Source organism: Haliotis cracherodii, unplaced genomic scaffold (genome assembly GCF_022045235.1).
Source record: "Haliotis cracherodii isolate W230 unplaced genomic scaffold, xgHalCrac1.p SCAF_9, whole genome shotgun sequence".
NCBI lineage: Eukaryota > Metazoa > Mollusca > Gastropoda > Lepetellida > Haliotidae > Haliotis > Haliotis cracherodii.
The window spans coordinates 32,350,509-32,375,222 of NW_027266343.1; positions in this window are offsets into that span (position 1 = coordinate 32,350,509).

The following is a 24,714-nucleotide window of genomic DNA, read 5'->3' on the forward strand; positions in this document are numbered from 1 at the left end:
CATGAAGGTGTGTTGATGACTTGACATCACCTCAGGGTCCCTCCACATGATATTTCGACCGTGGAGGGAGTCCCATAAAGGGGTGCTGACAACACCCACCTCAGTTGCCACCAGCATCAGTTCTCGCCAGCCTCAGTTATCACCGGCCTCAGTTGCCACCTGTCTGAGTCTCAGTTGCCACAAGTTACCTGCCTCAGTTGCCCCTAGCCTCTGTTGCAACCAACCAGTTGACAACAAAGAATTTCACACATGTGATCCATAGTGGAATTGGTTGTTTTAAATCTGTATCGATTTTTGTTGTATGTATTTAGTGATTCATAAACACATGCTTTTGATGTGGTCCGAAATATGAAATGGACTCTTCTTTTAGTAGATATTTCTTCTGATTATGGAATTGATTTTGTGGCTGTTATTTACATTCAAGTCATCAACACATCAGGGTCCCTCCACATTGTAATTTGACGGTGGAGGGAGTTCCATGAAGGTGTGTGGATGACTTGACATCACCTCAGGGTCCCTCCACATGATATTTCGACCGTGGAGGGAGTCCCATAAAGGGGTGCTGACAACACCCACCTCAGTTGCCACCAGCATCAGTTCCCGCCAGCCTCAGTTATCACCGGCCTGAGTTGCCAGCTGCCTGAGTCTCAGTTGCCACAAGTTACCTGCCTCAGTTGCCCCTAGCCTCTGTTGCAACCAACCAGTTGACAACAAAGAATTTCACACATCTGATCCATAGTGGAATTGGTTGTTTTAAATCTGTATCGATTTTTGTTGTATGTATTTAGTGATTCATAAACACATGCTTTTGATGTGGTCCGAAATATGAAATGGACTCTTTTTTTAGTAGATATTTCTTCTGATTATGGAATTGATTTTGTGGCTGTTATTTACATTCAAGTCATCAACACATCAGGGTCCCTCCACATTGTAATTTCGACGGTGGAGGGAGTTCCATGAAGGTGTGTTGATGACTTGACATCACCTCAGGGTCCCTCCACATGATATTTCGACCGTGGAGGGAGTCCCATAAAGGGGTGCTGACAACACCCACCTCAGTTGCCACCAGCATCAGTTCTCGCCAGCCTCAGTTATCACCGGCCTGAGTTGCCAGCTGCCTGAGTCTCAGTTGCCACAAGTTACCTGCCTCAGTTGCCCCTAGCCTCTGTTGCAACCAACCAGTTGACAACAAAGAATTTCACACATCTGATCCATAGTGGAATTGGTTGTTTTAAATCTGTATCGATTTTTGTTGTATGTATTTAGTGATTCATAAACACATGCTTTTGATGTGGTCCGAAATATGAAATGGACTCTTTTTTTAGTAGATATTTCTTCTGATTATGGAATTGATTTTGTGGCTGTTATTTACATTCAAGTCATCAACACATCAGGGTCCCTCCACATTGTAATTTCGACGGTGGAGGGAGTTCCATGAAGGTGTGTTGATGACTTGACATCACCTCAGGGTCCCTCCACATGATATTTCGACCGTGGAGGGAGTCCCATAAAGGGGTGCTGACAACACCCACCTCAGTTGCCACCAGCATCAGTTCTCGCCAGCCTCAGTTATCACCGGCCTCAGTTGCCACCTGCCTGAGTCTCAGTTGCCACAAGTTACCTGCCTCAGTTGCCCCTAGCCTCTGTTGCAACCAACCAGTTGACAACAAAGAATTTCACACATCTGATCCATAGTGGAATTGGTTGTTTTAAATCTGTATCGATTTTTGTTGTATGTATTTAGTGATTCATAAACACATGCTTTTGATGTGGTCCGAAATATGAAATGGACTCTTTTTTTAGTAGATATTTCTTCTGATTATGGAATTGATTTTGTGGCTGTTATTTACATTCAAGTCATCAACACATCAGGGTCCCTCCACATTGTAATTTCGACGGTGGAGGGAGTTCCATGAAGGTGTGTTGATGACTTGACATCACCTCAGGGTCCCTCCACATGATATTTCGACCGTGGAGGGAGTCCCATAAAGGGGTGCTGACAACACCCACCTCAGTTGCCACCAGCATCAGTTCTCGCCAGCCTCAGTTATCACCGGCCTCAGTTGCCACCTGTCTGAGTCTCAGTTGCCACAAGTTACCTGCCTCAGTTGCCCCTAGCCTCTGTTGCAACCAACCAGTTGACAACAAAGAATTTCACACATATGATCCATAGTGGAATTGGTTGTTTTAAATCTGTATCGATTTTTGTTGTATGTATTTAGTGATTCATAAACACATGCTTTTGATGTGGTCCGAAATATGAAATGGACTCTTCTTTTAGTAGGTATTTCTTCTGATTATGGAATTGATTTTGTGGCTGTTATTTACATTCAAGTCATCAACACATCAGGGTCCCTCCACATTGTAATTTGACGGTGGAGGGAGTTCCATGAAGGTGTGTTGATGACTTGACATCACCTCAGGGTCCCTCCACATGATATTTCGACCGTGGAGGGAGTCCCATAAAGGGGTGCTGACAACACCCACCTAAGTTGCCACCAGCATCAGTTCCCGCCAGCCTCAGTTATCACCGGCCTGAGTTGCCAGCTGCCTGAGTCTCAGTTGCCACAAGTTACCTGCCTCAGTTGCCCCTAGCCTCTGTTGCAACCAACCAGTTGACAACAAAGAATTTCACACATCTGATCCATAGTGGAATTGGTTGTTTTAAATCTGTATCGATTTTTGTTTCGCTACAACATGGTCTGTATGTAAATGAAAGCCACAAAAACCTTTTCATAATCACACAAAGTCTTTATCAAAAGCAGAATTGATTGTATGTATTTAGAGATTCATAAACACATGCTTTTGATATGGTATGAAATATGGAATGGACTCTTCTTTTAGTAGAGATTTCTTCTGATTATGGAATTGATTTTGTGGCTGTTATTTACATTCAAGTCATCAACACATCAGGGTCTCTCCACATTGTAATTTCGACGGTGGAGGGAGTTCCATGAAGGTGTGTTGATGACTTGACATCACCTCAGGGTCCCTCCACATGATATTTCGACCGTGGAGGGAGTCCCATAAAGGGGTGCTGACAACAAACTGAATGATCCAGGTCTCCTCCACATTGTCATTTCAATGGCGGAGTGAGTCTGTTCCCACCTGTCTCAGTTGCTTCCAGCTGCCATCCCCAGTTGTCAGCTTCCTCAGTTGCCACCACATAAGTTGTCACCTCCCTCAGTTGTCATCTCCTTCAGTTGTCACCTCCCTCAGTTGTCCCCTCCTTCAGTTGCCACAGGCCTCAGTTGCCACCAGCATCAGTTCCAACCATCCTCAGTTATCACCGGCCTGAGTTGCCACCTGCCTGAGTATGAGTTGCCACAAGTTACCTGCCTCAGTTGCCCCTAGCCTCTGTTGCAACCAACCAGTTGACAACAAAGAATTTCACACATCTGATCCATAGTGGAATTGGTTGTTTTAAATCTGTATCGATTTTTGTTGTATGTATTTAGTGATTCATAAACACATGCTTTTGATGTGGTCCGAAATATGAAATGGACTCTTCTTTTAGTAGATATTTCTTCTGATTATGGAATTGATTTTGTGGCTGTTATTTACATTCAAGTCATCAACACATCAGGGTCCCTCCACATTGTAATTTCGACGGTGGAGGGAGTTCCATGAAGGTGTGTTGATGACTTGACATCACCTCAGGGTCCCTCCACATGATATTTCGACCGTGGAGGGAGTCCCATAAAGGGGTGCTGACAACACCCACCTCAGTTGCCACCAGCATCAGTTCTCGCCAGCCTCAGTTATCACCGGCCTCAGTTGCCAGCTGCCTGAGTCTCAGTTGCCACAAGTTACCTGCCTCAGTTGCCCCTAGCCTCTGTTGCAACCAACCAGTTGACAACAAAGAATTTCACACATGTGATCCATAGTGGAATTGGTTGTTTTAAATCTGTATCGATTTTTGTTGTATGTATTTAGTGATTCATAAACACATGCTTTTGATGTGGTCCGAAATATGAAATGGACTCTTTTTTTAGTAGATATTTCTTCTGATTATGGAATTGATTTTGTGGCTGTTATTTACATTCAAGTCATCAACACATCAGGGTCCCTCCACATTGTAATTTCGACGGTGGAGGGAGTTCCATGAAGGTGTGTTGATGACTTGACATCACCTCAGGGTCCCTCCACATGATATTTCGACCGTGGAGGGAGTCCCATAAAGGGGTGCTGACAACACCCACCTCAGTTGCCACCAGCATCAGTTCTCGCCAGCCTCAGTTATCACCGGCCTGAGTTGCCAGCTGCCTGAGTCTCAGTTGCCACAAGTTACCTGCCTCAGTTGCCCCTAGCCTCTGTTGCAACCAACCAGTTGACAACAAAGAATTTCACACATCTGATCCATAGTGGAATTGGTTGTTTTAAATCTGTATCGATTTTTGTTGTATGTATTTAGTGATTCATAAACACATGCTTTTGATGTGGTCCGAAATATGAAATGGACTCTTTTTTTAGTAGATATTTCTTCTGATTATGGAATTGATTTTGTGGCTGTTATTTACATTCAAGTCATCAACACATCAGGGTCCCTCCACATTGTAATTTCGACGGTGGAGGGAGTTCCATGAAGGTGTGTTGATGACTTGACATCACCTCAGGGTCCCTCCACATGATATTTCGACCGTGGAGGGAGTCCCATAAAGGGGTGCTGACAACACCCACCTCAGTTGCCACCAGCATCAGTTCCAACCATCCTCAGTTATCACCGGCCTGAGTTGCCAACTGCCTGAGTCTCAGTTGCCACAAGTTACCTGCCTCAGTTGCCCCTAGCCTCTGTTGCAACCAACCAGTTGACAACAAAGAATTTCACACATGTGATCCATAGTGGAATTGGTTGTTTTAAATCTGTATCGATTTTTGTTGTATGTATTTAGTGATTCATAAACACATGCTTTTGATGTGGTCCGAAATATGAAATGGACTCTTTTTTTAGTAGATATTTCTTCTGATTATGGAATTGATTTTGTGGCTGTTATTTACATTCAAGTCATCAACACATCAGGGTCCCTCCACATTGTAATTTCGACGGTGGAGGGAGTTCCATGAAGGTGTGTTGTTGACTTGACATCACCTCAGGGTCCCTCCACATGATATTTCGACCGTGGAGGGAGTCCCATAAAGGGGTGATGACAACACCCGCCACAGTTGCCACCAGCATCAGTTCCCGCCAGCCTCAGTTATCACCGGCCTGAGTTGCCACTGGCCTGAGTCTCAGTTGCCACAAGTTACCTGCCTCAGTTGCCCCTAGCCTCTGTTGCAACCAACCAGTTGACAACGAAGAATTTCACACATCTGATCCATAGTGGAATTGGTTGTTTTAAATCTGTATCGATTTTTGTTTGGCTACAACATGGTCTGTATGTAAATGAAAGCCACAAAAACCTTTTCATAATCACACAAAATCTTTATCAAAAGCAAAATTGATTGTATGTATTTAGAGATTCATAAACACATGTTTTTGATATGGTCCGAAATATGGAATGGACTCTTCTTTTAGTAGAGATTTCTTATGATTATGGAATTGATTTTGTGGCTGTTATTTACATTCAAGTCATCAACACATCAGGGTCCCTCCACATTGTAATTTCGACGGTGGAGGGAGTTCCATGAAGGTGTGTTGATGACTTGACATCACCTCAGGGTCCCTCCACATGATATTTCGACCGTGGAGGGAGTCCCATAAAGGGGTGCTGACAAGAAACTGAATGATCCAGGTCTCCTCCACATTGTCATTTCAATGGCGGAGTGAGTCTGTTCCCACCTGTCTCAGTTGCTACCAGCTGCCATCCCCAGTTGTCAGCTTCCTCAGTTGCAGCCAACCTGAGCTGCAGCCAGCAACAAGCCTCAGTTGTCACAAGTAACCTGCCTTAGTTGCCACAAATAACCTGCCTCAGTTGCTACCAGTTGCCGCCACTCTCAGTTGCAACATGCCACCACCTCAGTTGCCACCAGGCTCAGTTGTCACTGGCCTCAGTTGCCACCCGCCTCAGTTGTCACCTCCCTGAGTTGTCAGCTGCCTCATTTGCCGCCAGGCTCAGTTGCCACCTGCTTCAGTTGCCACCAGCCTTGGTTGCAACCAGACTCTGTCATCACCAGCGTCAGTTAACACTAGCCTCAGATCCCAGCCACTGCCTCAGCCACAGTCAGGGACCACGTCAACCTGGTGTTACCTCACCACAATGCAGTAAGTAAAACTGAAGATATAAACTAATAATTTGTTCTATAGGAATGATTTTTTAATGTGTAATATTATATTTTCTACTCTATATCTCACTTGAACAGCTGTCATGTTGGTGCCTGCATTTAATTGATATTCGTCCGTCCACTACCCAACAAAACTTCAAAGAGGGTTACACACACATGTGAACTGATCGGCATGTTATCGAAGTTATTGAATAAATACTTAAATTAACAAAATACTGTTTCGTCTTCAGGTGTGATGACAGGTTACCATCTCCATCACCTCTGCAAATCACACTGCTTCATGTGCAGGAATTGACACCCTCTGATACACTCACCATATCCATGATCAAGTAATCTGAGTAAGTGTGGATGTAAACAGTTTCATGTTAACTTGGACCAGACACATTGTAAAAGTGAGTTAACTGACTATAAATGTCAAGTTTCCAACCTTGCCAAACTAGGCTGGAAATTTGTGGCTCGATTGTGGCACCACCGTTTGCAGTTACAAGTTACAGTCAAGTCTCGTTAATCCGACATGGGATAAACCATGATTCATCGGTTAACCTTGCCTGTTCGTCACTTATGATAAGCACAAAACCTGCATCAACTAGTCTCTGAATTTGATCATTGTGGATCTTTGCAAGCTCTTGGTGATTCTGATGGTGTTTCTCAGTTCGTCTCAGGTTCAACATCACAGCTTCCTTTCCTGCCTGTAACTTAATATGGTCCGATTTTCGCAGGAGTGGTATTGCATAGTGCTTACCATCGCTAACTTTCACTCGCACTGTTTTAGCTTCAAGTTACAGTCAAGTCTCGTTAATCCGACAATCAGCGTTATCCGACACAAATGATGGGAACCGATTTAATCAGTGCTATTTAGACCCGTTAATCCGACAGTCTCGCACTCCGACTCCGACACACCTAATTTGCAATGAAATGCTGAAATCACTCAGTAATCAGTCTCGTTAATCCGACACAGTGATCAGCGTACTCCATGGTCATCTGCTCGTGAGTTGTTTATGAACCAAATGTTGATTTCATTCCACAATTTTGATTGGACTATACCTAGTCTCGTTAGTCCAGCCAAAATACAACTCCATAATTCCAGCCTAGTTTGGCAAGGGTGGAAACTGGACTTAATTTTGGAAAGATGGATACATTGTCCTATCACCAAAGTGAACAAAGTATTTCGGAAATCTGCGCATCTCCTGCATCCAACATGCTGGTGTTTTCAGGATCTTGTTTTGTGAGTAACGATCATCCACTTCCAAGTCCCTGCTGGTGTCCATGTGTACCTTCTGATGACTCGGCAGCTTTGAGGTGTTGAGGGGTGTTTTATGTTTCATGGCTCATATTCCTACTATAAACACCCGCTAACACCTTCTAGTTGAACGACAACTCAGTTGTATTCACAAGCATCTTCTCAGCATCTTCCTGAGGCAATGGAGTTAAGTGAATTTAAAAAAACTGGAAAAAGTCCAGTTTCCACCTTTGCTGAACTAGGCTGAAATTATGGAGTTGTATTCTGGCTCGACTAACGAGTCTATGCATTGTCCAAAACAATTGTGGATTGAAATCAATATTGGGTTCATAAACAACATGGCGACTGCCATGCAGATGTAAGTCGATAGCAGGATTTACAGAGCATGTGTACTTTCATCTGGGCGTCGTGAGATGTTTTCTGAATGTTTTCAGGCTTATATTCAGGGTGGAAACTTGACATTTATAGTCAGTTAACTCACAATGTATCTGGTCCAAGTTAACATGAAATTGTTTACATCTACACTTACTCAGATTACTTGATCACGGATATGGTGAGTGTATCAGAGGGTGTCAATTCCTGCACATGAAGCAGTGTAATTGGCAGAGGTGATGGAGATGGTAACCTGTCATCACACCTGAAGACGAAACAGTATTTTGTTAATTTAAGTATTTATTCAATAATTTCCATTAAATGCGGATCAGTTCACATGTGTGTGTAACCCTATTTGAAGTTTTGTTGCGTAGTGGACGGACGAATATCAATTAAATGCAGGCACCACCATTACAGCTGTTCAAGTGAGATATAGAGTAGAAACTGTACATATTATACATAAAAAATCATTCCTATAGAGTTAATGATTCGTTTATACCTTCTGTAAAGTAGGGTCAAATAGGTATCAAAAGGAATCACACGCCTCATGGAAGTTGCCATTTATTTATCTAAAAATGGGATTTACACAAACTTAGAATCAACAGGAATCAGGTAATCACAAAACAGAATCGGAATCAAGGCGCTTCAAACACTGTAACAAAATTTGGGGGTGGCTGTGAGAAAAATTTGAGGTGCAAAGTCACTTGACATTGTCTATTGCGCGATACATCAGTAAACATAAACAATCAATTGTTGTCAAGGTTTGGAAGTTATTATCAACCCCCGAACTTTTGCAGTTCGAACTCTACCATCCGCACTCACACAGGTCTCAACTACACAACCAACCGACCATTTAGCCCGAATCTGCTGAGGGTCAATGATTAGCACCACATCATCACCACACAAGTCACTTCTTCTGGTTTTAAGTTCATTATGGCTTCAACTTCTATAAGAACAGTTCGCAGGACTGGCTCAGCCACTGACTGATCTCCGAGGACAACTCTAAGGCCATGTATAATAGACTGTATTTCACTCTCACAGCAGCCACCAAAGTGAGGTGCATAAGGTGGATTATACTTGAAGCGTATCTTCTGCTTGGTCAACTGTTGAGCGATCTCAGGGCTCATTGAGGTAAATGCTTCAGTCAACTCAAGGTCACCATCCTTGAAATTGGTACCACAGTCTGAAAGTATTTCATAGGGTTACCCTCTGCGGGCTATGAATCGTCTCAAAGACATGAGGAAAGCATCACTGTCCATACTCTCGAGCAGATCCAGGTGAACTGCCCTGGTTGTGAGACACTTGAAGACTATTCCCAATCGCTTTTCTCTTCTGCAGCCAATCTTGACCCACATTGGTCCAAAACAATCCACGCCAGTCGAGTAGAATGCAGGTTTGTAAAGTCGAAGGCGTGAGGGGGAGATCTGCCATCTGGGGTATCTGAGGAGATGCACATGATCTCTGACATGCTGTACAAAGTCTCTGATGGCGTGTGATTGCTTCCCATCCCCTCAGTATCCATAACTTTCATTGAACTTCTGCAAAGTAGCATTCTGGTCCATAATGGTGCGAGATTTCATCAAAGTCCTCGATGTTGAGTCTTGTTATGGGAAGCGCCAGAAACCTGGTTCGAATCCTGGTTCTCCCCAATTATGTTTCTAGGTTTGTCAATACCATACCCGTGCTCAGGAGTTTCACCGAAGTGGTAAATGTCTGAGACCTGCATCACTTCAGGCTTTCCTCACACATTAAGCTGACACGCCGTGATATAACTGGAATACTGTTGAAAGCGCCATTAAACCCAACTCACTCACTCACTGTTATGGGAAGTTTAGGGTCGAGGACTTTAGGGTGTTTGACATTGTCTGGGAGTCCCTCAGCCTGTCTGAGTCTACCACCAACTCCTACCATGCCATCAGATGGGTCATATTCTGGATTGAGTTCTATAAGTCTGCTTGTACGGGTTATTGCTTTGCCTTCTCTGAATGATGCAATTTCATCAGGAAAGCATTCCAGCTGAATTTGTTGAAACAACAGTGTTCCCGCTTTCTCTATGAGTTCAACTTCATCAAATTGATAACTTTCGTCACCCCGTCAAGGCGGTCCATGGTAGCCTTGACTAGTGATTCCCAGTTGTTGTACTGAGAACAATCAGGAAGGTTCACAGCTGAGATATTGCCACAGAAACTTTTCTTCAGTTCATCTGCTACCTCAGCAGCATCAGGAATATCACATTTGTCTATGAGTGTCGGCCTTTTCTCAGAGGATTCTAGAAGGAAAGGAGGTTCCTCCATTGGGAGGCAACACAGAGTTCCTGCAAGGTTAAACCTCTTGTGACATCATCAGCTGGGTTATCCATGCGTTCACATAACCAGCTGTCTGCAGGAGTCAGGGGTTGTATCTCAGTCCCGAGTCCCAACAAACACCTTGTACCGACAGAACTCTGACTGAAGCCATGTCAAGACAGTTGTTGAGTCACTCCACAATATGGTATCTTGGATCGTTATGCTCAGTTCTTTGTGAAGTTTAGTGGCTAACTGTGCACCAGTAAGGGCAGCAGAGAGTTCTAGTCTGGGCATTGAGAGCAGCTTCTCAGGAGCCACTCTACTTCTCACAGCCACAAAACTGACAGCTATCTCACCATTACTCTCTGAACTTCTCAAATAGGCAACTGAACCACAGGCACGCTCTGAAGCATCACAGAATATGTGCAGTTGTCTCTGTGACTGAGAACGATCATGGTTTCTAGATGTGTAGCATCTTGGTAGACACACTTGAGGGATATCACACCGTTCAGATTCCCACTTACACCAATGATCATGAAGTTTTCCAGTTTCTATTACAGCATCCCATTCATGTTTTGATCTCCTTAGGTCCTGCACCAAGATTCTGGCTCTTGACGTGAACAGTGTCAAGTAGCCGATAGGATCATACTATGTGGCAAGGATCTTATACATAACTTTCATTGTCAGTTTATCATACGTAACTGGTCGATACTGGTAGCTAAGTTCGTCAGTGTTACATTTCCAGTGCAATACAAGAGCAGGTTCTTGCTTATCATCATGTCCAAGACTTACCCACTGGTCGAAGGTATCAGACTTGGCCTCTGCAGGCAAGTCTTCTTGTATCTCAGGTACATTGCAAGCCCACTGACAGATGTCAAAGCCACCTTCAGCAAGCACCTTTCTCAGATTTGTAACTAGTTTCTTTGCTTGGCCAGGATTCATCCTACTATCCAGGCAGTTGTCTTCATAGAAAGCCTCACCAACACACTTCATAACTTCAGGGTTCCGCCGCTGATCGTCAATTGCTTCAGTAGGGCAATGGTCACAGTTTGTTGGACTGGCTCAGCCACTGACTGATCTCCGAGGACAACTCTAAGGCCATGTTTAATAGACTTTATTTCACTCTCACAGCAGCCACCAAAGTGAGGTGCATAAGGTGGATTATACTTGAAGCGTATCTTCTGCTTGGTCAACTGTTGAGCGATCTCAGGGCTCATTGAGGTAAATGCTTCAATTCCAGGTATGTTCCAAATATGGTTTATTGGGTGGATTTGGTGATGTCTGCTCACATGCCTTCTAGTGCCTGTCTCTTTCTCTCTTGATAACGTGCATCCCTCCATACACCTCGGTGAAGAAGCATGGTCCAAAATCTCTTATAATTTCCCTTTCTTAGTTCAGAATTATGAACATTGTCTTGAAGGATGTCTTCTTCCCACCACATTTGCTTATTACTAGAGTCTGTTATGCATGGTTTGCATGAACAAGGAGGACACTCATCTGCATCAGCTCTCTGTTGGATCATAAACTTGGGGTCATCATCAGGGTCATTAATAACCGGCACAGTTGTAACTGGTGTTGTTGTCTCAGAGTGAGGAACTGTAAATAGTTTCTCGCTGCAAAGGAGTTACCATCAATGTGAGAGACAGTTTATCTTCTCCAACTTCCATGTTCACTGTGTCTTGATGTAATAATGTTTCTCACAGCTTTCTCAAGACTTTTCCCATGAAGTAACACTGGAGATAATTTATAGTTGGCAGTAAAGTCATAAACAAGTCAGCAATTAAAAGTGTCAGCAAGAGAAAATATGTTATCTGTCTATCAGTTGGCAAGAAGTAATTGGTTCAGGTCAAAATAATCTGCCTAAATATCTGCTCCATACATTGCCCCTGTAATTGTAGGAGACAGATTTGTAATTCTTCTTCCTGCGACATCTCTGTGCACCTGGATGCCACTCGGAAGTGAAGCTCCTATCAACATTTTCATTCCAGTGACAAACAGCTAATTGAGACTTCATGTCATGTCTGTCAGAAAATGAGATTCTTTTATCTTGAAAAATATTCATAACATTATTGAAACTTTCAACATAGAATGTATCTTTGGCCAAATTGAAGTCATCTGGATACTTGAAAATGACTGTATTTGTAATGACTCCTTTCAATAATGAGAATGCTTTCTTGCTTGTGAGCGCGATACGTGATGGTTCATAGTTTGGATCTTTCTTGCATCTAGATGAAGGATTGCAGTCTGAATGAATTTTCTTGTAATGTTCGATCACATTTAATAGAGAAGATCTCAGATAATCACTGTCACCATAACAATTCCGAATGGCATGATTAAAGTGATTTGTGACAGGTTGTACTTTGTCAGACAGCTGCTCATGCCAGGTACTGCCATGCTTATATTTTGGCCCACTGGATACAGCAGAAAGAGATTTGGCTACCGATTTTACACCATGCCATGTGTCGTTTTGGATAATTGTAGTTCCACTGTCCCGAATGAATTTATTAACAGATAAATTTCTGTCATGTGTGTGGACTTTAACACGGACATCATTCTCTTCTAGGTAAATCATAGATTTGTCCAGTTCCAATCTTTTCATGTCTCTGAGAGACGGGATCGATCTGTTTAGTGATATGTGGGAATGCTAACACCTTATATGTGTGGTTACCAATGGTCACAACACTACTGTCCTTGGCATTTTTCCGCCAGCCATGCCGAGCATCTGTCATGATATTTATGCCATCTAAATCTTCATAACCAGCGACTTCTTCTAACAATGCTGTTTCACAGGAATCCCTATACTGTCTGAACACAGTTCTTATAAGTGGTAAGCTGTCCTTTTCTATACTTCCGTGAGAGATAACCAATCCCTGCAGCTGAACAGAACCTGCTGTATTGGACTGGTAACATGCCACAGCTGTAAAAAGCATGTCCAATCTTCTCATTCACCAGGAATTTGTTGTCTGGGTGGTAGGGTGATGACGCCAGACGATACTGGTGTGACTTGCGGCAGTGTTCTTTCATCTTCATGACATGGCCTCGATAACTGATTTGGGCCACAGTCAATCTGTTGGAGCATTTTCGTCCATGCTTTTCTGCTACATCCAGGCACATTTTCATGGATGATTGAGATATAACAAAAAATCTGTCATCAGTGTCACCTGGTCCAGCTGTCACGTGTGTCACTGGTGGATCATCCAGGGCAGTCAGGCCATGATGTTGGAGATAATACGATAATACCCGGTCCAGAACATCAGCATTATTAGCAGGCATGCTGGTCTCTGCTTTCAGGTGAGCTTTCACCTGTTTCAGCTTTTGAAGAATACCTTCCTTGACTTCATGATCACCTGGTACTTCAATTGTGAAATGAGCAGGTCGCTTATTTGGATCCATCATGTGAGGAAATCAGTATGGGTGGTAGAAAACAAGAGATGTCCAATTTATTCAGATAGTTGGAGTCAATGAGCAGTGGTCAGACCCTGAAGTGATCGCATGCTAAAACAAAGCCAGGTTCATTGGTTTTCTTTGGGGGGTATGGGTTGGAGAGGTACATTGAGGAGAGGAGATTGGTATATTTTTTTCTTAAGGTCTTGTGAAATTTAGGTTATTATAAAGAATTTAGTTCAACAAAGGTTAACCATCAAATAGAATGAAAATTAACTAGTTGAAGTGTTGGTAATGATCACATAGATACCAAACAAATATCACCCCCTCATGGGAGAATCAAATGTTCTTGTTGGTGTCAGTGTCAAAACAGATTACACTCCCACACAGGGGGAGTGAGGGTGGGGGTCAGTTTCACTGTCTGGGGAGAAAGTGAAATATGAAACCTTGAATGGCAATCTTTCCTCCACTAGCAGACGTGTTGCTATGGATACACACCTCCTCTGGTCACCTGACTGATACAGTGGCAAATTCAAATCTGGATTACAATAAGGGGGAAATATTTTCCAAATTGTACGTTTTGTAGACTATCTGTATAGATATTTTTTCATAGTAAGTCTTCATAACATCCTTCTGTGTACTGTGGCTGAATATCATCATTAACTGGTAAGTCGATTTTGTGATATTTCATCGAATGTATTTGACTACTGCTTTGCTTTGCATCAAAAGACAGTTTTAACCATACATTGTGGCCACACCCCCTTTGTGCATAGGCTTGAACCCCAGCCTTTAAACCCAACTCACTCACTCACTGTTATGGGAAGTTTAGGGTCGAGGACTTTAGGGTGTTTGACATTGTCTGGAAGTCCCTCAGATGGGTCATATTCTGGATTGAGTTCTATAAGTCTGCTTGTACAGGTTATTGCTTTGCCTTCTCTGAATGATGCAATTTCATCAGGAAAGCATTCCAGCTGAATTTGTTGAAACAACAGTGTTCCCGCTTTCTCTATGAGTTCAACTTCATCAAATTGATAACTTTCGTCACCCCGTCAAGGCGGTCCATGGTAGCCTTGACTAGTGATTCCCAGTTGTTGTACTGAGAACAATCAGGAAGGTTCACAGCTGAGACATTGCCACAGAAACTTTTCTTCAGTTCATCTGCTACCTCAGCAGCATCAGGAATATCACATTTGTCTATGAGTGTCGGCCTTTTCTCAGAGGATTCTAGAAGGAAAGGAGGTTCCTCCATTGGGAGGCAACACAGAGTTCCTGCAAGGTTAAACCTCTTATGACATCATCGGCTGGGTTATCCATGCGTTCACATAACACCAGCTGTCTGCAGGAGTCAGGGGTTGTATCTCAGTCCCGAGTCCCAACAAACACCTTGTACCGACAGAACTCTTACTGAAGCCATGTCAAGACAGTTGTTGAGTCACTCCACAATATGGTATCTTGGATCAGTATGCTCAGTTCTTTGTGAAGTTTAGTGGCTAACTGTGCACCAGTAAGGGCAGCAGAGAGTTCTAGTCTGGGCATTGAGAGCAGCTTCTCAGGAGCCACTCTACTTCTCACAGCCACAAAACTGACAGCTATCTCACCATTACTCTCTGAACTTCTCATATAGGCAACTGAACCACAGGCACGCTCCGAAGCATCACAGAATATGTGCAGTTGTCTCTGTGACTGAGAACGATCATGGTTTCTAGATGTGTAGCATCTTGGTAGACACACTTCAGGGATATCCCACCGTTCAGATTCCCACTTACACCAATGATGATCAAGTTTTCCAGTTTCTATTACAGCATCCCATTCATGTTTTGATCTCCTTAGGTCCTGCACCAAGATTCTTGCTCTTGACGTGAACAGTGTCACGTAGCCGATAGGATCATACTATGTGGCAAGGATCTTATACATAACTTTCATTGTCAGTTTATCATACGTAACTGGTCGATACTGGTAGCTAAGTTCGTCAGTGTTACATTTCCAGTGCAATACAAGGACAGGTTCTTGCTTATCATCATGTCCAAGACTTGCCCACAGCTCGAAGGTATCAGACTTGGCCTCTGCAGGCAAGTCTTCTTGTATCTCAGGTACATTGCAAGCCCACTGACAGATGTCAAAGCCACCTTCAGCAAGCACCTTTCTCAGATTTGTAACTTGTTTCTTTGCTTGGCCAGAATTCATCAGACTATCCAGGCAGTTGTCTTCGTAGAAAGCCTAACCAACACACTTCATAACTTCAGGGTTCCGCCGCTGATCGTCAATTGCTTCAGTAGAGCAATGGTCACACAACATTGACTGCAAGTAGTCCCGAAGGTCAGTACCTGCCATTCGTAGACATCTGGATCCACATTATTGTTCAAATTGCGCCACAGGAATCTGAGGATGGGTTTGTCTTCAAGTAGGAGTTCCAACTGGGTATTGTCAAAATCTCAAGAACATGCCTAGGAGGGAGGATCCAAGGTTAGGACCCAGTAGAAGATGGCTATTGAGATCTTGGCCCTAGTAGAAGCTGGCTATTGAGATCTTGGCCCTTGTACTCGTAAGAGCAATTGAAGACAAAACGATGCTCCCCATTGCGTCAACAAGGTGATGGGGGATAAACCATGATTCATTGGTTAACCTTGCATGTTCATCACTTATGATTAGCACAAAACCTGCATCAACTAGTCTCTGAATCTGATCATTGTGGATCTTTGCAACTATTGGTGATTCTGATGGTGTTACTCAGTTCGTCTCAGGTTCAACATCACAGCTTCCTTTCCTGCCTGTAACTTAACATGGTCCGATTTTCACAGGAGTGGTGTTGCATAGTGCTTACCATTGCTAACTTTCACTTGCACTGTTTTAGCTTCAAGTTTGGATATAACTTCTTGAACCTATTCGGAAAGAGTTACTTTTCGCTCATTGAAAGGCAAAATGTCAACATGCCATAGTCTTTCAACATTGTTCATCACCTGATCTGGACTGGAAACTGCTGTGAAATGGCATTGCATGTCTTTGGGATTCATGGATAGCTGACTTGGTCCCTGGAGGGCCCAGTCCAGCTTGGTATGCACTGCCACTGGAGCTCGTTCCGGATCATTAAATTGGTTTGGTTGGCAATATGACATCAGCATGATCAGAACCCATGAGGATAGTAGGGATAGCTTTGTTGATCATTGGCAAAGGTGTATTTCTCAAATGAAGGTAGTGCGTCTTGAGGGCTTCCACTCGATACAAGTACTCTGACAAGGATAGCTGCTGTGAGGTGAAAGCGTTGAAAATCGGGAATCTAACATCGGGTCTGTCTCTGGATGAGATCAGAATGTTCACGCTGTGACCTTGGCAGTTGAAAGGTCCTTCATGAACTGTCGTGAGCATGATATTATCTGGCGTCTTCGGAAGGTTCAACTGCTTCACCACAGAGGTCAGTATCATTGTCCTCATCGAACCAACATCTAAAAAAAAGGTAAGTGGGTTGGGAATTCCAGGATTAGATCTTGTCGTTCATGCCTTGCGGGTGTTTTGTTTTCAGATCGAAAATCCATTTGAGTTCAATGGATCGGCATCTAGCCATGCTCTGAGCTGACTCAGGGTCTGTTTTGAGCTGTTGTATGATTTGATAGTGTAGGTCTCTGGTTGAGTGACCTACAGAGTTGAAGTGTTAAGCGACAGGTTTGTCCCTCTGATGGTTTGTGTCCGCAGAGTGTTCACTGAGTCTGGTGCCGAGGTGGCGTTTGGTTTCGCCTACGTATTGTTTACCACATTTAGTGCAGCTTAGCAAGTAGATTATGTTTCTGCTTTTGCAAGTGAAATGCGAATGGCATTTTTATGTCTTGCCTGTTGTGTGGCTGGTGAAGGTGTTAACTGGCTTCTGAGGAAAATGTCGTCTATAAATCTGACATATAAGGCTAATGGACCAGTCAGGTTTGAAGCGCCTAATGGCCTGAGCTACTGAATGGAGGCCTTCAGTATTTGGTATATTGGTGTAACGGGATGTGACGTCCATAGTGACAAGAATGATGTTGCTATTGGGTGGGAGGTTGAAAGTGCCTACAGTCTGGATAAAGTGGGTGGTGTCCCTGATGTTACTGGGATAATGTTTGACGAACTCTTTTAAGTGGTCGTACTGTTCCCCCTTATGATAGGGCGGCCCGGTACTTTACCCGGTGTTAGGTTTTTATGAATTTTGCGCAGGAGGTAAAACTGGCCGGGTTTGGGGTGTTTGGGTAACAGTCCATTGAATATTTTGTAAGTGATCTCTTCTTTGGTGAAGATTTTGGTGAGAAGTTGTGTGATTTCATTAGCAAATTCCATGATGGGCTCATGGTCTATTTTGAGATAGTGAGTTGACGTGTGGCCTCTTGTATGTAGTCAGTAGTGTTTAAATTAATGACTGCTGATCCTTTATCGGCTTTTTTTATCATGATTTCTGAGTTGTTTTTGAGACTGTTGATGTCTTTTCTCTGTGCACGTGTGAGGTTGTTGCGTATGAATGGGATGGTGTTCATTTTAAGAAATTGGTGTTTGACTGATTTGATAAAATCATCAAGCGTCGGGTCTATGCTCGGATTTGGGGTTCATGTGCTTCGTGGGCCAAATTTACACTCTAGATCGTTGAAATTATCAACTGTATCTGATTTGTTTGTCTCATGAAAAAAATGAGAGATTCTCATTCTCCGGAAAAAGGCTTTAAGATCTGTATATATTTTGCTAAGATCCATATCTAATGGTGTCGGGCTAAAAGTAAGGCCATTGCTAAGAACACTAAACTCTGTCTCATTAAGTTGATAATCAGACAGATTGGCAACAAAGGCGTTTTTGTAAGGTTCACGATTTTTTTATTTAGTTATACCAAGATTCCGTCCATCCGTCTGTCCGTCCTCCGTCCGAAAACTTTGTCCACGTGATTTCTCTTAAACTATTCAGTGGATTCATCTCAAACCTAGTATATATAATCTGTGTCATATGGAGGGGTGCAGTCAAAAGAAAAAGATTGTTTTCATTAATTTTCCATTTTTTTATGAATTTTTCAAACCCTAACGTCCATCCGAAAACTTTGTCCTCGCGATTTCTCTTAAACTATTCAGTGGATTCATCTCAAACTTAGTACATATAAGGTGTGTCATATGGAGGGGTGCAGTTAAAGGAAAAAAATAGTTTTATTAATTTTCCATTTTTTTATGATTATCAAACCCTAACGTCCGTCCGAAAACTTTGTCCGCGCGATTTCTTCTTAAACTATTCAGTGGATTCATCTCAAACTTAGTACATATAATCTGTGTCATATAGAGGGGTGCAGTCAAAAAAAAAAAAATTGTTTTTATTAATTTTCCATTTTTTTATGAATTTTTAAAACCCTAACGTCCGTCCGAAAACTTTGTCCGCGTGATTTCTCTTAAACTATTCAGTGGATTCATCTCAAACGTAGTATATATAATCTGTGTCATATGGAGGGGTGCAGTCAATACAACAAAAATTGTTTTATTAATTTTCCATTTTTTTATGAATTTTTAAAACCCTATCCTAGCTATTTAATTTGTAACTACTGACACACTAGGCGGGTCGGGGGTATTAGTGAGCCACGCTCACTTTTGCACTTGTTTGAACTATTATTGTTCAGATTCAAATGTGAAAATTCATTGGTAATGTGTGTATTGTTATTGCCGCTCACATTGAGGGCATTGGCGAGCTGCCTAAGGACTTTTTCCAGTTGGAGATTTCCTGACTGGTTCTGAGTCTTCCTTTTGAAGGTCTGTCTAGATCTATTGTTGAACCAGTTGAGGCCTGGAGTTTCTGGGCTCTTGGCGGTGAGGTCTCCCCGTGGGGTTACATGGGGTGGTGGTAGGTTCCATGAACAGTTTGGGATCGTATGGATTCCTGTCGTTGAACTCTATTTTGAGTTCGTTAAAACGTTTATCCAGTTTGGTGTGCCAGTTGGTGGATTCTCGAGTGCATATTGTTTGGCACGCAGCAAGTATAGTATCCAGTGAGGTTTTGTCAGCATCCTTTTGGAGTTTGTTCTTCTCCATAGTGGCTAGGTCTCTAAGCTCACATATGTTGACTTGTAATTAGGAAATATGTGTTTCCATAAGTTTTTAAGGCGCATGTTTTTGCTGCCTCACTTCTGATTCTGGCCAATTCTGGGTTGTAACTGGTCTGGTGTTGTTGAATAAATGGTCTAAATAACCTTGGAATTAGACTCTTCTCTTTGCATGCAATTGTAAATTCCAGTTGCATATTGTTACGGGCGATTTTGCTCGTGAGATTCCTATATGTTTTATATGGGCCGACTAGATTGTCGGGTAAATCCACCACTTTTGCAATGTTATCGGTTGATTTGGATTCTGTGGTTCCAAATTCAACCCTCTTCCTTTCACTAGATGGTTCTACCTGAACCGCCGTAGTAATAGAGAGGCTTTCTAGGCTGCTGAAGGAGGAAGACAGAGTAATTTCAGCCATTACTCTTGGGTGTTAGAGAGATGTGATGAAGATACAGAGTTTGGGGCTAAAACCCAAGAGCAATTTAAGTGACTCTCATCAGACCTGGTCTTGCTCTTGGGTTTTAGCCCAAACTCTCTACCAACATCTAAAACAGCATAGCTTTCTATAGCTCCTTCAGGGCCATGAAGTAGTACAGGAATAACCTTCAGCATTATACTGTGAGGGCGAGTAGGCTGATCAAGGTATAGTGACTGTTCCTTAAGGACTATTGGATGGATCTGAGCTCCCCCTTTCTCGGTGGCATCATGCAGGATTGTCAAATGTAGTTTCCGACAAGATGTACAGGTCTTCTTCAGGTTACACTGTGCCTTCTTGTGTGCACGACCACATTGCCAACATCGCCTCTTATCCTTTATCCAGGCAATAACTTCTTCTGTTGACAGTTTCTTGAAGTCGACACAGTTCCTGACATGATGTTCACCACTGTTGCAGTATGCACAAAACCATGCCGTACCTGCAAATGTCTTAGGTTTAGCAGCCTGTGTTAAGGTTTGGACTGTTCAATCTTGGTTGAGAATACTGCAGTTGGAGGATTTCGCTTCTGTGGAGGTTGAGAATTATCCTTTGTTGATCTGTTTGAGTTTCAGGTCTATACACAGCAACAGCTTGGTGTGCGATTCTTGTCACCAATGCTTTCGTTATCAACCAGTCGGAGAAGTGAACAAGGGTGTATGTCTGATCTTTATCAGTACTGAGGATGTTCTTGTTGATGCAGTACTCCACGAAACTATCGCGAGCTGAATGTAGTAACTTTCCCAGAAGGTGATAAACACGAGAGCCACTTCAGAGTTAATTTCCATTTTCTCCTTCAAGGAATATCAGCATTCCCACTAGAGAATGAACAGACAGGCAAAGTTCTTGAATGTGTCACTTTCCCCAAATCTGACTGGAGCCATGTGCATAATTGTAGCCATTTGAGACTGTACAAGCTGCCGGGGCCGCTGCCACTATTTGTAACATTTGCAGTGAGTGAAGTCATTGGAAATGGGCTCAAATTCTGGGGCATGAGGATTCAGTTTCTTTGGTGACTGGGATTCTGGTGGTTCATCATTCTCTCTCAGCATAGATTCAAGTAGCTTGGCTTCATGTAGTTCTCTTTCCAAATTCCGAATCTTCCTTACTTGTTGTAATAAGGCATGCATTCTCTCTCGCTTTTGGGTTGCCTTTCGTTCAACCATGTGCACCCGAATATGTGCTGTGCGTATTTCTTCTTCAGCTTTATGTTGGGCTTCAATCACCATCTTCTAGTATGCTTAAGACTTCATCTGCCTCCTGTTCCTCTTGGCGCCTATGGCAAAGTTCATTAAGTTGGGCTTGCTCCTTCATACATGCAAGTTTGGCGATTGGAATCAGAATTGTTCCTTTAACCTACCTTACTCAAATGTCTAGGGCTCTGAACGGAATTTGTTTCATCCATATCAACTTGCGCCATCTTGATGAAATCGGACTACTTTGATAACTATGTCTGACATGTTTAGGCTGTTGTTCTCGGTTACTTGTGTTCGGAGAATGTCTTTTGTCAGGAATTGATTGAATGATTTTGAAACAGGAAATTCTCACTCATTGAAATGAGTGTGTCAAATCTCACTGATGTGTCTGAAGAAATATCATGGTTGAAGGGTCAAGTTATGGTCAAATTATTTCAGTTCATATTCTTGATACAAGGAGTTAAAGACAGATATTCCTATCCATGTGGGGTGCTGTGGTAGGATGTTGGCAGTATCAGGCAACCACTGAGATGGATGTTGAACAGAACTAAGTGACAAGGTGAGTTTCGGACTGCATTTGTTTGATGATTAAAAGGTATGAGACTCAGTTGTAGACAGACTGTTCCAAACAACTGTCTTAAGAACTATAAGACCTCCATGGTCTAGTGGATAGAGCGTCTCCCTGGAGAGCAGATGGTTGGGGGTTTCAAACCCCGGCCGCGTTATACCAAAAGACGTGAAAAGATGGTCCTTATTGTTACCCTGTCTGGCGCTTGGCAATTAGGGAGGGGCTAAAACAAGGACTGGTGGGCTCAGAGTCAGTATACTGTGTCTAGGTGGGGTATTCATGTTAAAACCTGCTTCATAGTATCTCAGTGGGCTAGCACTTTAAAATCAGCATTAGTCCGGACTTGTACAAGCGCACGCACACATACGTGTCACTATATAAGTGCAAAAGTCTTGAGCACGACGTTAAAGCCCATTTTACCTCACTACACCTAATTAATTGTTCCTGTGTGCATGCAATCTGTATGTGTACAGGTACCCTTGCTGTGATGCACACTGCATCTGTCTCCGCGCTTGTCAGGGTGAGTGTCTGCACGCTCGGCCACTGCAGCAGCATACACGATGAAGATTACAGACCTCTAGGATGCTGCTATGGTGCACAACACCATCATATGTCCATAGGCAATAATTAAATCTTAAATTTTTTATCATAGAACTAACCTTGAGTGCAGTGGTGTTGTAATCTGTGATAAAGATCACTGGTTTAGTGTCTTCTGAGTGTGTCTGTTTTTGTAATAAGAGGGACGTTCTCTCTTTAGCGTTAGCTTTCGTTTCGTTGTCCAAGAGAATTTTCTTGGGGTAACCTCTCCTGAGGTAGTATTTTACTAGATTGTTGCTATAGAGCTCATATTGTGACTGCGAGCTGTATATCTTTTTGAGTCGGAGGAATTGGCTGTATGGTCCTTTGACTTTGATGTGACGCGGGTGGCAGGAGGTTTATAGCAGATAAGAGTGTGTATCTGTGGGTTTACAGTATAGGTCAAAGTCCAGTTTGTTGGTAGCTTGGTTAAATATGACCCATGTATCTGAGAAAGCCACTTTTTCCCTGGAAAATTCGTCCGTAAATTTAATGGTGGGATGTGATTGGTTCATTTCTTCGATGAAAGATTCTAACCTAGTGTAACCCAGAGTCCAAATGAGGAAAATGTCGTCTATAAATCTGACGTATAAGTTTGGACTATCAATAGGTTTTTTTAGAAGTTTTTCTTCTAGTTCTCCCATGAAAATGTTTGCGTATGATGGGGCTAGTTTGGTACCCATGGCTGTTCCTCCGGTTTGTACAAAGTGTACATTGTTGAAGATAAAATTGTTTTTGTATAGCACAAGTCTAAGTAAAGAAAGTATACCAGTCAGGTTTGAAGCGCCTAATGGCCTGTTTTTGGGTAACAGTCCATTGAATATTTTGTAAGTGATCTCTTCTTTGGTGAAGATTTTGGTGAGAAGTTGTGTGATTTCATTAGCCAATTCCATGATTGGGTTATGGTCTATTTTGAGATAAAAGTTGGAGTCAGTGAGTTGACGTGTGGCCTCTTGTATGTAGTCAGTAGTGTTTAGATTAACGACTGCTGATTCTTTATCGGCTTTTTTTATCATGATTTCTGAGTTGTTTTTGAGACTGTTGATGTCTTTTCTCTGTGCACGTGTGAGGTTGTTGCGTATGAACGGGATGGTATTCATTTTGAGAAATTGGTGTTTGACTGATTTGATAAAAGCATCAAGCGTCGGGTCTATGCCCGGTTTTGGGGTTCATGTGCTTCGTGGGCCAAATTTATGCTCTAGATCATTGAAATTATCAACTGTATCTGATTTGTTTGTCTCATGAAATAAATGAGAGATTCTCATTCTCCGGAAAAAGGCTTTAAGATCTGTATATATTTTGCTAAGATCCATATCTAACGGTGTCGGGCTAAAAGTAAGGCCATTGTTATAACACTAAGTTCTGTCTAATTAAGTTGATAATCAGACAGATTGGCAACAAAGGCGTTTTTGTAAGATTCAGGATTTTTATTATACCCCCTACAAAATGTCGGGGGTGTATAGTTATACCAAGATTCCGTCTGTCCATCCGTCCGTCCGTCCGAAAACTTTGTCCACGTGATTTCTCTTAAACTATTCACTGGATTCATCTCAAACCTAGTACATATAATCTGTGTCATATGGAGGGGTGCAGTCAAAAGAAAAAAAATTGTTTTCATTAATTTTCCATTTTTTTATGAATTTTTCAAACCCTATCCTAGCTATTTAATTTGTAACTACTGACACACTAGGCGGGTCGGGGGTATTAGTGAGCCACGCTCACTTTTGCACTTGTTTGAACTATTATTGTTCAGATTCAAATGTGAAAATTCATTGGTAATGTGTGTATTGTTATTGCCGCTCACATTGAGGGCATTGGCGAGCTGCCTAAGGACTTTTTCCAGTTGGAGATTTCCTGACTGGTTCGGAGTCTTCCTTTTGAAGGTCTGTCTAGATCTATTGTTGAACCAGTTGAGGCCTGGAGTTTCTGGGCTCTTGGCGGTGAGGTCTTCCCGTGGGGTTACGTGGGATGGTGGTAGGTTCCATGAACAGTTTGGGATCATATGGATTCCTATCGTTGAACTCTATTTTTAGTTCGTTAAAACATTTATCCAGTTTGGTGTGCCAGTTGGTGGATTCTCGAGTGCATATTGTTTGGCACGCAGCAAGTATAGTATCCAGTGATGTTTTGTCAGCATCCTTTTGGAGTTTGTTCTTCTCCATAGTGGCTAGGTCTCTAAGCTCACATATGTTGACTTGTAATTAGGAAATATGTGTTTCCATAAGTTTTTAAGGCGCATGTTTTTGCTGCCTCACTTCTGATTCTGGCCAATTCTGGGTTGTAACTGGTCTGGTGTTGTTGAATAAATGGTCTAAATAACCTTGGAATTAGACTCTTCTCTTTGCATGCAATTGTCAATTCCAGTTGCATATT